General features: G+C 51.8%; 1 protein-coding gene across 1 annotated transcript in view; it reads left to right on the top strand.

Annotated features, from left to right (window-relative positions):
• Positions 1-4,589: 4,589 nt before the first annotated feature.
• Positions 4,590-11,711, top strand: part of ano1a (anoctamin 1, calcium activated chloride channel a) — a 159,407-nt gene continuing 152,285 nt past the window's right edge. The window contains exon 1 of the mRNA XM_056279425.1: positions 4,590-4,658. The gene's annotated coding sequence lies outside the window, so the exon portion shown is untranslated. The remainder of the gene's footprint in view (positions 4,659-11,711) is intronic.

Below are 11,711 nucleotides of genomic sequence, written 5' to 3'. Positions count from 1 at the left end.
AACGGCACAATCCCTACATCTCTTGGTCTACTGGGCGGATTTTGGGTTGGAGCGTTGCGTGTCATGCCAACTGCCTTCGCTCCGCCCACTCCCCGTCCAGCGGCCTCAGACCCGTGCCTCCTCCCACGGATCTCACTGGTGTTCCTCCCATTTATCACGATTTAGCCCCTGTATTTAGTAAGGACAGTGCACTTTCCCTCCCCCTTCACCGTCCCTATGATTGTGCCATAGATCTCCTTCCCGGGGCCGACCTTCCCACCGGTCGGCCGTATAACATCTCCGTCCCGGACAAGGAGTCTATGCGCAATTATATCACAGAGTCCCTGGCCTCAGGAATCATAAGGCCCTTGTCTTCTTTTTTGTGGCAAAGAAGGAGGGCAGCCTGAGGCCTTGCATAGATTATCGAATGCTAAATAATATCACGGTGAAAAATAAATATCCACTCCCCCTTATGAGTTCCACGTTTGAGCCACTCACTCACGCCACGGTGTTCACCAAGCTAGACCTGCGCAGCGCGTACCACCTGGTGCGCATCCGGGAAGGGGATGAATGGAAGACGGCCTTCAACACCCACCTAGGGCATTTCGAGTACCTCGTTATGCCCTTCGGCCTCACCAACGCCCCGGCCGTCTTCCAGGCGTTGGTCAATGACGTGCTCCGGGACATGCTGAACACGTTCGCGGTGGTGTACCTGGATGACATCCTCGTGTTCTCCAGGACTGAGGAGGAACACCACCAGCATGTCCGCCTGGTCCTCCAACGGCGGCTGGAGAACAGGTTCTTCGTGAAGGCCGAAAAGTGTGTGTTCCACTCCGCCTCCGTGGAGTTCCTTGGCCACATCGTGGAGAAGGGGCTCGTCCACACTGACCCCAGGAAGACCCGAGCGGTGGAGGAGTGGGCACGGCCCACCAACAGGACGCAACTCCAGCGCTTCCTGGGGTTTGCAAACTTCCACCAGCGCTTCATCAGCGGGTTCAGCCTTGAAGAGGCTGTTCACAACGGCTCCGGTGCTCGCCCACCCGGACCCGTCCAGGCAGTTCATCGTGGAGGTGGACGCATCGGACACGGGCATCGGAGCCGTCCTCTCCCAGCGGTCGGAGGAGGACCAGAAGATCCACCTGTGCGCCTTCTTCTCCCGGCGTTTCAGTCCTGCGGAGAAGAACTATGACATCGGCAACAGGGAGTTGCTGGCTGTCCACGCCGCCCTAGAGGAGTGGAGACACTGGCTGGAGGGAGCAGGGCAGCCGTTCATCGTATGGTCCGATCACAAGAACCTGACCTACGTGCGGACGGCTAAGAGGCTCAACCCCAGGCAGGCGCGCTGGGCTCTCTTCTTCAGCCGGTTCGACTTCACCCTCACCTACCGCCCGGGCACCAAGAACGTCAGGGCAGACGCCCTCTCCCGTCTGTTTCCCGAGGGATCCCCTGACGCCCCAGACACCATCCTTCCCCCGGCCCGGGTGGTGGGTGTCGTCACCTGGGCCATCGAATCGCTGGTGAGAAGGGCCCAGCGCGCCCAGCCCGACCCAGGCAATGGACCCCGGAACCGGCTATTTGTGCCTCCCTCTGTCCGGCCCCAGGTGCTGGAGTGGGGCCACTCCAGCCGTTTTGCCTGCCACCTTGATGTCCACCGAACGGCGGCCTTCAACCGCAGGAGTTTCTGGTGACCCACCATGGAGGCAGACACCAGGGAGTTTGTGGCTGCCTGCACCACCTGCGCCCGCAGCAAGGCTCTCCATCGCCCTCCAGCAGGTCTCCTGTGCCCCCTTTCTGTCCCCGGCCGACCTTGGCCCCACATTGCCTTGGACTTTGTAACCGGCCTCCCCGTGTCCCAAGGCAATGACACCATTCTGACCATTGTCGACCGGTTTTCCAAGGCCGTCCACTTTGTTGCCCTCACCAAACTCCCCTCTGCAGCCGAGACGGCGGACCTTCTCGTCTCCCACGTCGTCCGACCCCATGGGATTCCCCTGGACATTGTCTCTGACCGTGGTCCCCAGTTCCCTTCTAAGGTGTGGCAGGCCTTCTGTAAGGGGATTGGGGCCACGGTCAGCCTCTCCTCCGGGTATCACCCCCAGACCAATGGGCAGGCAGAGCGGGCCAATCAAGCCCTGGAGGCGGCTTTGCGTTGCGTTACCACCAGCAACCCCACCTCCTGGAGCAAGTACCTGCCCTGGGTGGAGTACTCGCTCAACTCCATGGAGAGTTCGGCTACCGGTTTGTCCCCCTTCGAGTGTTCCCTTGGCTATCAACCCCCTCTGTTCCCCCATCAGGAGTTGGAGGTGGCGGTCCCGTCCGCGAGGGCCCATCTCCGCCGATGTCGGCGCGTTTGGAAGACCGCCCGGGCCGCTGTGTTGCGAGCTACAGAGCGGGCCCGGCGCAGCGCCAACTGACAGAGAGTGCCGGCCCCAGCTTATCGACCTGGCCAGAGGGTATGGCTCCTGGCCCGGGACCTGCCCCTCTCTACCCTCAACCGGAAGCTGGCTCCCCGCTAAGTCGGCCCCTACACCATCGACCGCATCGTCAACCCTTCGGCGGTGCGTCTCCATCTCTCCACCTCACTCACGATCCATCCCGTCTTTCATGTCTCAAGCCTCAAACCGGTAGCCACCAGCCCCCTGTCTCCCCCTGTCCAAGCTCCTCCACCCCCCCAGGGTCCTCGACGGTGGTGACATGGTCTGGGATGTCGACCGGCTGCTCGCCGTACGCCGCCGGGGGCGTGTGTACCAATACCTGGTGGACTGGGTTGGCTATGGGCCCGAGGACCGCAGCTGGGTTCCCCGGTCCTACCTGGCCGACCCCGCACTCCTGGAGGAGTTCTATCGGGCCCACCCCAACGCCATCGGACGGTCGCCCGGTGTCTCCCGTAGGAGGGGGGGTCCTGTTGTGGTTATCCTGCCCCGAGCTGCCTCCCCGGCACGTTCAAGCCACTCCCCCAGCTCGGACGTGCCGGAAACATCCGAGCGCTCGGCTCGCGCTCTGAGGAGACGAGCGCTGCACTGCACCAGGTGTTTGCCATCATCCATCAGGCGCACCTGCGGCAATCAGGCAGCCTTCTACAAGAAGCCTCCCAGAACACCACTCCGGGCTTCGACGTAGTGAACCCTGCGACTCTCCCTCCGCGACTTCCACGGCTCCCCCCGTCTCCCTCGTCCCCAGTGACCTTCACGGTTTTCCCCGGACCTCTCCTGAGATCTCCCCCCTTGTCCCTCTACCTGGACCTCTCCTTTCGGACTCGACATCTCGGACCCGGACTTCCTCGGACAAACCCTCTTGGATCACAGACTGGACTTTCTTGCCAGGTGCACGCACATTATTTCAACACCTCCTGGTCATTTACATACCGCACCACACATTGGCTAAAAACACTCACACATAGTTATACACGCAAACCACGGGACACCACACATAGTTTATTCACACATCCCACTAACAGGACGCTTTTGCACCATACACCCCCCCCCCCACACAATAAAACCACCTTTTGGGATTTTGAAGTCATCCTGTGTCTGTCTGCCTTGGGTTTCGCCACACGGGTCGGGTTCTGGTGCGCGAGCATAACAGCTGTCTTAACTGTAATATTCGAGGTTAACTTGATATTCGAGGTTAAGTTGATACTCGAGGTTAACTTGATAGACAACAGTAAATCTTGAGCTTCAGCCTCTTCCTTTTTAACCCATGGATTGATTGGGTTTTGTTGTGTGAAATGGACTGAAGTAAACATGTACGATGATGTTTTCTTTTTATTCTGTCTGTCACACATGCACACAAACGTATGACCGAAACCATTCATTCATTCACAGTCAGACTCTTTTTGTGAATTTGCTAAGTACATTTTTTACACGTACATTTTTTTATGATGCAGTAATGCCGCTGGGCTGGTTTCTGTCTTCAGCGTGACGTGACATTGGGACACCGGGACAAAGTAAAGCATTCTCTACATAGTGGTGGGAGAGACTGAAATACTCTGCGTATGAGCAGCTAAGAAAGGTTTGCGTGTGAATTAGAGCAAACATTGATAATGAAGCCCACGTGTGTGCCGAGGAGATTCAGGGCAAGTTCCCGTAGCAGAGCAGAAGGTGTGGTCCTGGACCTCACATGGACTACGGTACTGCGCTGCCTGCCAGTCACAGGCGCGGAATATGGAAACCTATCTGATCCGCACGACGCTTTCTCATTCCTGCCATCACGTTAGATGTTTGTCCATGTAACTCAAGTATGTTGAAACGTGAATCTAGGACCATTTTCTTATCTGTCGAGACATGTGGAAGAAGTCCCGTCTTTCTTCAGAGTAGCGCAGCGCAGCCAGGCGGTGGGTGGGTTGTGTAGACTACACCAGTGAGGCACAACGGGGCGAGACTGGCGTGTTTTGGACACAACTTCCCAGCGCGCTGCGAGTCCACACACGCCCAGTCTGCCACGCGCTCTGCGGACTCCAGACGCGCCGGCGTCCTTGTGTCCTCCGCTGCACGATTTCTCAGTCCACCTTCAGGTCGGGCCGGTGCCCATACTGTTCCTTACTTCACTGGACCGAAGTACAACACGCTGATCAAATACGACTGGATTCCTTGTCTCGGCGACTGTTAGACCCGGATTGTAGGGTGTTGTTACCTGAGCTGAAGAGTATTTCCTCATCCGCCTGCAGACGGAGTCGCCAGGTGAGTCGGCACGCCATGAGGGAAAAGGGTGGAGGGGTCCGCCGAAGCCTTCTTACCTGCAGCTCGTACCAGGCTATGAGCCGTCTGTCTTTATTTGAAATGTTACTCGTTCTCCTCCAGCAGCACCGACGTGTTGCTGCTCACAAGTAAAGTGTGTGGTGCCGTCAGCGTGAAGGGGAGCTGGCGGCACCTGGTCGCTTGGTTTTCATAGTGTCTCTGAGCACGGAGCTTAGAACAATGCCGGCGACATGCAGTAACTCTCCTAGGCTTTAGAGGGCAAGTTTTATGTGTGTGTGTGTGTGTGTGTGTGTGTGTGTGTATATATATATATATATATATATATATAATTTTAGCTACAGAGAACACAGTCTGGGATTTAACATATTCGATCCAGTTCTGGTCAGGTTTTGCCCTTGGGGTCATCATGGTTTCCTCTAGCAGCCTACGGCAGTGTGGCAGTGTCCTCTCTGAAGCGCTCCCCACTGCCCCCCCCTTCCAAATAGCTTTGTTAACGGGTTGCTCTCACGGGCTAATTAGAGGGTAAATAAATGTCATTTTAAGTCTCTCAGCAATTAATTCGTTTTCAGGGGATGTAGAGGAGACAGGCTACTGTGCAGCTTTCACCATTTCCCACTTTTCCCACAACAAGTAGTCTCTTATCTGAATCTCTAAACACGGAGCGAGAGGACCAGTTTTACTGGGCAGACCTGAGCACCGAGAGCGGAACAAACCATGGATGAATTCACAAGAACCAAGTATGAATTCAGCTGAACTCAGCATGAATTCATCTGAACCCGGTTTGAGTTCATCTGAACCCAGTATGAATTTATCTGAAACCAGTATGAATTCATCTGAACCCAGTATGAGTTCAGCTGAACCCAGTATGAATTTATCTGAACCCAGTATGAATTCACCTGAACCCAGTTTGAATTCATCTGAACCCAGTATGAGTTCAGCTGAACCCAGTATGAATTCACCTGGACCCAGTATGAGTTCATCTGGACCCAGTATGAATTCATCTGGACCCAGTATGAGTTCATCTGAACCCAGTATGAATTTATCTGAAATCAGTATGAATTCATCTGAACCCAGTATGAATTCACCTGAACCCAGTATGAGTTCATCTGAACCCAGTATGAATTTATCTGAAATCAGTATGAATTCATCTGAAATCAGTATGAATTCATCTGAACCCAGTATGAATTCACCTGAACTCAGTTTGAGTTCATCTGGACCCAGTATGAGTTCAGCTGGACCCAGTATGAATTCACCTGAACCCAGTATGAATTCACCTGAACCCAGTATGAGTTCACCTGAACCCAGTATGAGCTCAGCTGAACCCAGTGTGAGTTGATGTGAACCCCTCCTTGTGACGTGTTTTCTTTGGCAGTGAGAGTCATTAACTTGGCATCGACACTGGATCGAATCTCAAACGCAAGTGAGTTGTTTTTTATGTGTTTCCCATTCCTTGTTATACTCGTGTGCCGTGCAGCAAAGTGGGCAAGTTGGACGCTGTGGTGTGCGGATAAATCCAGGTCTCACGTCCATACCCACTGCCGGAACGCGCGTGGGTGGGCGCTCCGGTAGGCACCGCCGCGCTCACCAGCCGCAGGAAAACAATCCCAGAAGCAGCGTGACGGAATCGCTCCGTGAAGGGGGGAGGGAGGGGAGGGTTTCTCCACAGATACGTGTCGCGTAACGCTCTCGGGTTCCTTCAGCAACGCGACGCGGTAAGACGCTGCTCGGGTCTGCCGGTACGTCTCCAACAGGTCCTGCTGAACGCAGCACACGCGGCTGCCTGCATTGCTCTGTCGCCTCGCGCGGCAGCAGCAGCGCAGCTCTGGACATGCTGGCGCTGACCTGCTGCAGGCAGACAGCCAGGGGTACCGACAGACCATGAAACGCGGCTGTATTTCTGAAGACATCTTTGGACCCTAAACCTTTAAAGCGGTGTTCAAATGGAGAGAGCAGATGACGACGAACCAGCTGACGGCATAAACAGCCATGATACCGCACAGTCTGGTAAGAGCCATACATTCACCACATTTCATTTATTAATCAACTCTCGCATGAATTGGAAAGAAATAGAAACTTTGACACATACGTACATGGCTCCCCACCGAACACCTAGCATGTCCCATTAAGGTAACCTTGTGTATTTATATCACTTAAGATGTCCATGACATTCGTTGGACATGAACATCTCAGCTCTACTTGGTCGCCTGTGTTGCACTAGATTCTTATTAAATTTCCCAGCATTCTACTGCAACAGAAAATGCCAGGCGCCAAACCAGATGTATCACACCGATATCACAACACTTTCCGTCACATCAGCGCTACGCAAGGTATCCATATGTTGTGTGGTCTAGAGACCAGCTATGTTGTGTGGTCTGGAGACCAGCTATGTTGTGTGGTCTGGAGACCAGCTATGTTGTGTGGTCTGGAGACCAGCTATGTTGTGTGGTCTGAAGACCAGCTATGTGGTGTGGTCTGGAGACCAGCTATGTTGTATGGTTTGGAGACCAGCTATGTTGTGTAGTCTGGAGACCAGCTATGGTGTGTGGTCTGGAGACCAGCTATGGTGTATGGTCTGGAGACCAGCTATGTTGTGTGGTCTGGAGACCAGCTATGTTGCATGGTTTGGAGACCAGCTATGTTGTGTGGTCTAGAGACCAGCTATGGTGCGTGGTCTGGAGACCAGCTATGTTGTATAGTCGAGAGACCAGCTATGTTGTGTGGTCTGAAGACCAGCTATGTGGTATGGTCTGGAGACCAGCTATGTTGTGTGGTCTGGAGACCAGCTATGTTGTATGGTCTGGAGACCAGCTATGGTGCGTGGTCTGGAGACCAGCTATGTTGTGTGGTCCGGAGACCAGCTATGTTGTGTGGTCTGGAGACCAGCTATAGTGTGTGGCCTGGAGACCAGCCATGTGGTATGGTCTGGAGACCAGCTATGTTGTGTAGTCTGGAGACCAGCTATGGTTCGTGGTCTGGAGACCAGCTATGTGCTATGGTCTGGAGACCAGCTATGTTGTGTGGTCTGGAGACCAGCTATGGTGCGTGGTCTGGAGACCAGCTATGGTGCGTGGTCTGGAGACCAGCTATGTTGTGTGGTCTGGAGACCAGCTATGTTGTGTAGTCTTGAGACCAGCTATGTTATATGCTTTGGAGACAGTGGCACTGATGAAAAGACAGGAGGTGGAGCTGGAGGTGGCAGAGATGAAGATGATAAGATTTTCACTGGGAGTGATGAAGAAGGACAGGATTAGGAACGAGTATATTAGAGGGACAGCTCAGGTTGGACGGGTTGGAGACAAAGCAAGAGAGACAAGATTGAGATGGTGTGGACATGTGTGGAGGAGAGATGCTGGGTATACTGGGAGAAGGATGCTGAATATGGAGCTGCCAGGGAAGAGGAGAAGAGGAAGGCCAAAGAGGAGGTTTATGGATGTGGTGAGGGAGGACATGCAGGTGGCTGGTGTGACAGAGGAAGATGCAGAGGACAGGAAAGAGATGGAAACGGATGTTCCGCTTTGGCGCCCCCTAACGGGAGCAGCCGGAACTAGTAGTAGTAGTAGTAGTAGTAGTGGTAGTAGTAGTAGTGCTATGTAAGGTATCCAGCAATAGTTATGAGATTATAATCAGGAGAATCCCAAATCCCCGTAGACACAATAATAATGAAAACGTGGCAATGAGAAAGAAGCACGCGCGGTGACGTTGCTTCATTACATCTATGTGTAGTCTGTTTCCTTCAGAGTCAGATGTAGCAGTTATGATGACGAGCAACACCTTCGAACTTTGCCGCTGTGACATTCAATTCCATAATTTGCTGTAATTTTACAACGTTTAACACTTGCAGTCATGTCAGTGACATAACACGCCTCAGTCTTTGAGTTACCAGCAAATATGAAAGTACGGTTCATGGGCAGCAGCCGGATTCTGCATATGTTTGGGCGGAAGGGTGGAGGTAGAGGTGGAGGTGGTTACCAACATCACGGTTTTAAAAAGGAAGCATTCATCTTTAGGGACAGTGGGACATTTCAGTATCCATCTGTCTTGACTTTAGCATGAGCAGGTTGCTCGTTTCCAGTGGATTATCCGCCTCTTTGTACGTTGGGGAAATACGCGTGGCTGCATGTTCCCTGATTAGCTGCATTGGAGTGGTTGATCAGATATGATGTAGCTGCTTACGCGTGCAGGCTGAAGCCTGCCTGTGCGGAGGCACGTGTCATCTTTTCTGCGAGGCGATACCGAGATGGGCCGTCTGGACAATCCTGCCAAGTAAAGGCAGACACACACATATTGTCCTCCAACATGTCCACGGCACGCATGGCACGGTCCAACAAACTGGACATCAACCCACACCTAACTGTCAGGACTCATCCTGTATCATGGCTATTTCGGGGCGGGGCGGGGAGGGGGGTTAGTCAAATGTGGCGCCAGATTTATAAGATCAAAATTTTAATATTCAATCTGCTAATCCGAGCCCCCCCCCCCACACACACACACAGTTTTTCATTTATTTTCTTGTCCAGTTATTATTTTTATCTTAACTTGCTTATTTGTACAGCCAAGAAAGACACGCTCCAGCGGTTTAAATTCAGTTTCACTCGTTGACAGTAGATGGCGATAATGAGCCATAAACGGCAGAGTGACCCCTCAGGGCAGAACGTGAGCGAGTTTTCCTCAGTTGTGAGGGGGTGGTGTTGGTGGTGTTGGTGTCGGTCGGCTGCCATTACTCCGATAGGAATCCCGTCAGGTCTAAATGTCTTTCTTGTGTTGTTTACAGGTAAGCGGGCGTGGTAACCGGAAGCATGGTGGTGTGTTATTGTACTCAGTGTAGTAAATAGTGCTCCCAGTGTGCGTGTTCATACTTTAATACAGGTAATCACGACGAACACGCTGCTAGCTTTACAAGGCCCTGAGGGCAGCACACACGCTACCTACCGCCAGTTAGTTTGCTAAAAGTCACTGCTTTATCTGTTTGGTAGGCCGGTGTGTTTGGTAGGCTGGTCTGTTTGGTAGGCCAGTATGTCTGGTAGGCTGGTCTGTTTGGTAGGCCAGTATGTCTGGTAGGCTGGTGTGTTTGGTAGGCCAGTATGTTTGGTAGGCTGGTGTGTTTGGTAGGCCAGTATGTTTGGTAGGCCGGTGTGCTTGGTAGGCCAGTATGTTTGGTAGGCCGGATTGTTTGGTAGACTTGTATGTTTGGTAGGCTGGTCTGTTTGGTAGGCCAGTATGTCTGGTAGGCTGGTGTGTTTGGTAGGCCAGTATGTTTGGTAGGCTGGTGTGCTTGGTAGGCCAGTATGTTTGGTAGCCTGGTGTGTTTGGTAGGCCAGTATGTTTGGTAGGCTGGTGTGTTTGGTAGGCCAGTATGTTTGGTAGGCTGGTGTGTTTGGTAGGCCAGTATGTCTGGTAGGCTGGTGTGTTTGGTAGGCCAGTATGTTTGGTAGGCTGGTGTGCTTGGTAGGCCAGTATGTTTGGTAGGCCGGATTGTTTGGTAGACTTGTATGTTTGGTAGGCTGGTCTGTTTGGTAGGCCAGTTTGTTGTGCAGACTGGTCTGTTTGGTAGGCCAGTATGTTTGGTAGGCCAGTGTGTTTGTTAGGCCAGTGTGTTTGGTAGACTGGTATGTTTGGTAGGCCAGTGTGTTTGGTAGACTGGTATGTGAACTGCTGAAGGCGATTTTGTTTCTTGTCGTTATTCACCGCTAGAAGACATTTTGGGTTTATTGTTCTGTTTGAGTTGTGAACAACTTCTTGTTTGTGTCGGCTGCCATTATTCCAATACGAACCACATCACAGCTAAATGTCTTTCTTGTGTTATTTGCAGTTACAAACTGGAACGTTTAAAGATTGAAATACGTGGCATAAGATCACCTCTTCTGTCATCAGTCTGCACCTGTTACACAAACACTGTGAATGTACTTTCACCGCGGATATTAACCCAGAGATTATTTTGTCCGTATTCTTTGTTTCGGTTTTCAGATCTCTGCCTATTCACGTGGTTTTGAAAATGTGACACTGCGTCCAGGGCAGTGTCTACATTAGGTTCGGCTCTAGAAGTGAATTGGTCACGACCACTGGTTGAATTTAAAAAAAGAAAAGAGTAACACTGTTTATTAACAGTGTTCCATAAAATTGGAAATCACGTGTGGAAAACAATAAAACAAAATAATAAACAATTTCCCCATTAATAGTCAGTCAGTGTATAAACAGTCCAGTCAGTATATAAACCCAGTTCAGTTCAGTTCTTGGCGTGTTTCCAAGGTCAGATCTTTTGTACATACATGTGCTATTACCACCGCTAGTCCTACCCGGGTAGTGTATTGGTAACGTCGGAGAGCTCATAAATCTCATCTGTATCCAAAGGGAACGGTCCAGTCCACCGGCTAGAGGTAAGCTGATAGGGCACTGGCACTGGATGTAGTTTCAACACACTGCCAGGTATCCGGAATCGTGGAGAATCGCTCGAACTTTGTCCGGAAGAAAAAAATAAAATGTACCAACAAAAAGGCTTCGGGTGATTATCGCTCGCTAATAACCACAAACAAAACCAACTCTTTAGTAAAACTACTCTTGCAGCAGCTTCTCGCAGCTTTTACTCTCAAAACAGCAAACTGATATGATCTAGCTAGCCACGATAGAATGACTCAGCTAAACTCCAGAGGCAGCGCCATCTAGGGGAATGGAGAATTATAACACTTTTGGCTCTGTACATTTTAGAAGGGTTACACCCCCCCCCCCGAATGTGCATGTGTCCCTGCATATACCTATGCTGTCTTAAACAGTAGTTACTCGACCAATTTCTAAAGAAGGTGTAAACCGAAGTGTTTGAGGTAAGACTAAAGCTGTTGTGAAGGCCTGGTCAACACCCTTCAACATTGAGTGCATAACTAAGGTCAAGGGGTTTTCTAGCAACTGGTAAGTTAGTCGTTCAGGTTCTGCCCTATATCTGGTCGACCCCGTAGGTTTATACCCCGTATCTTCCTGCTCTTGCGCAAGCCACTTCTGTGATCCTGTGATACTGTGAGTGAGCTATATGTACACATATGTGGG

This window comes from Lampris incognitus, chromosome 4, assembly GCF_029633865.1.
Source record: "Lampris incognitus isolate fLamInc1 chromosome 4, fLamInc1.hap2, whole genome shotgun sequence".
NCBI classification, from domain to species: domain Eukaryota; kingdom Metazoa; phylum Chordata; class Actinopteri; order Lampriformes; family Lampridae; genus Lampris; species Lampris incognitus.
Note: the sequence above shows the minus strand (reverse complement) of the source record. Positions and strands in the feature narration are given on the sequence as shown.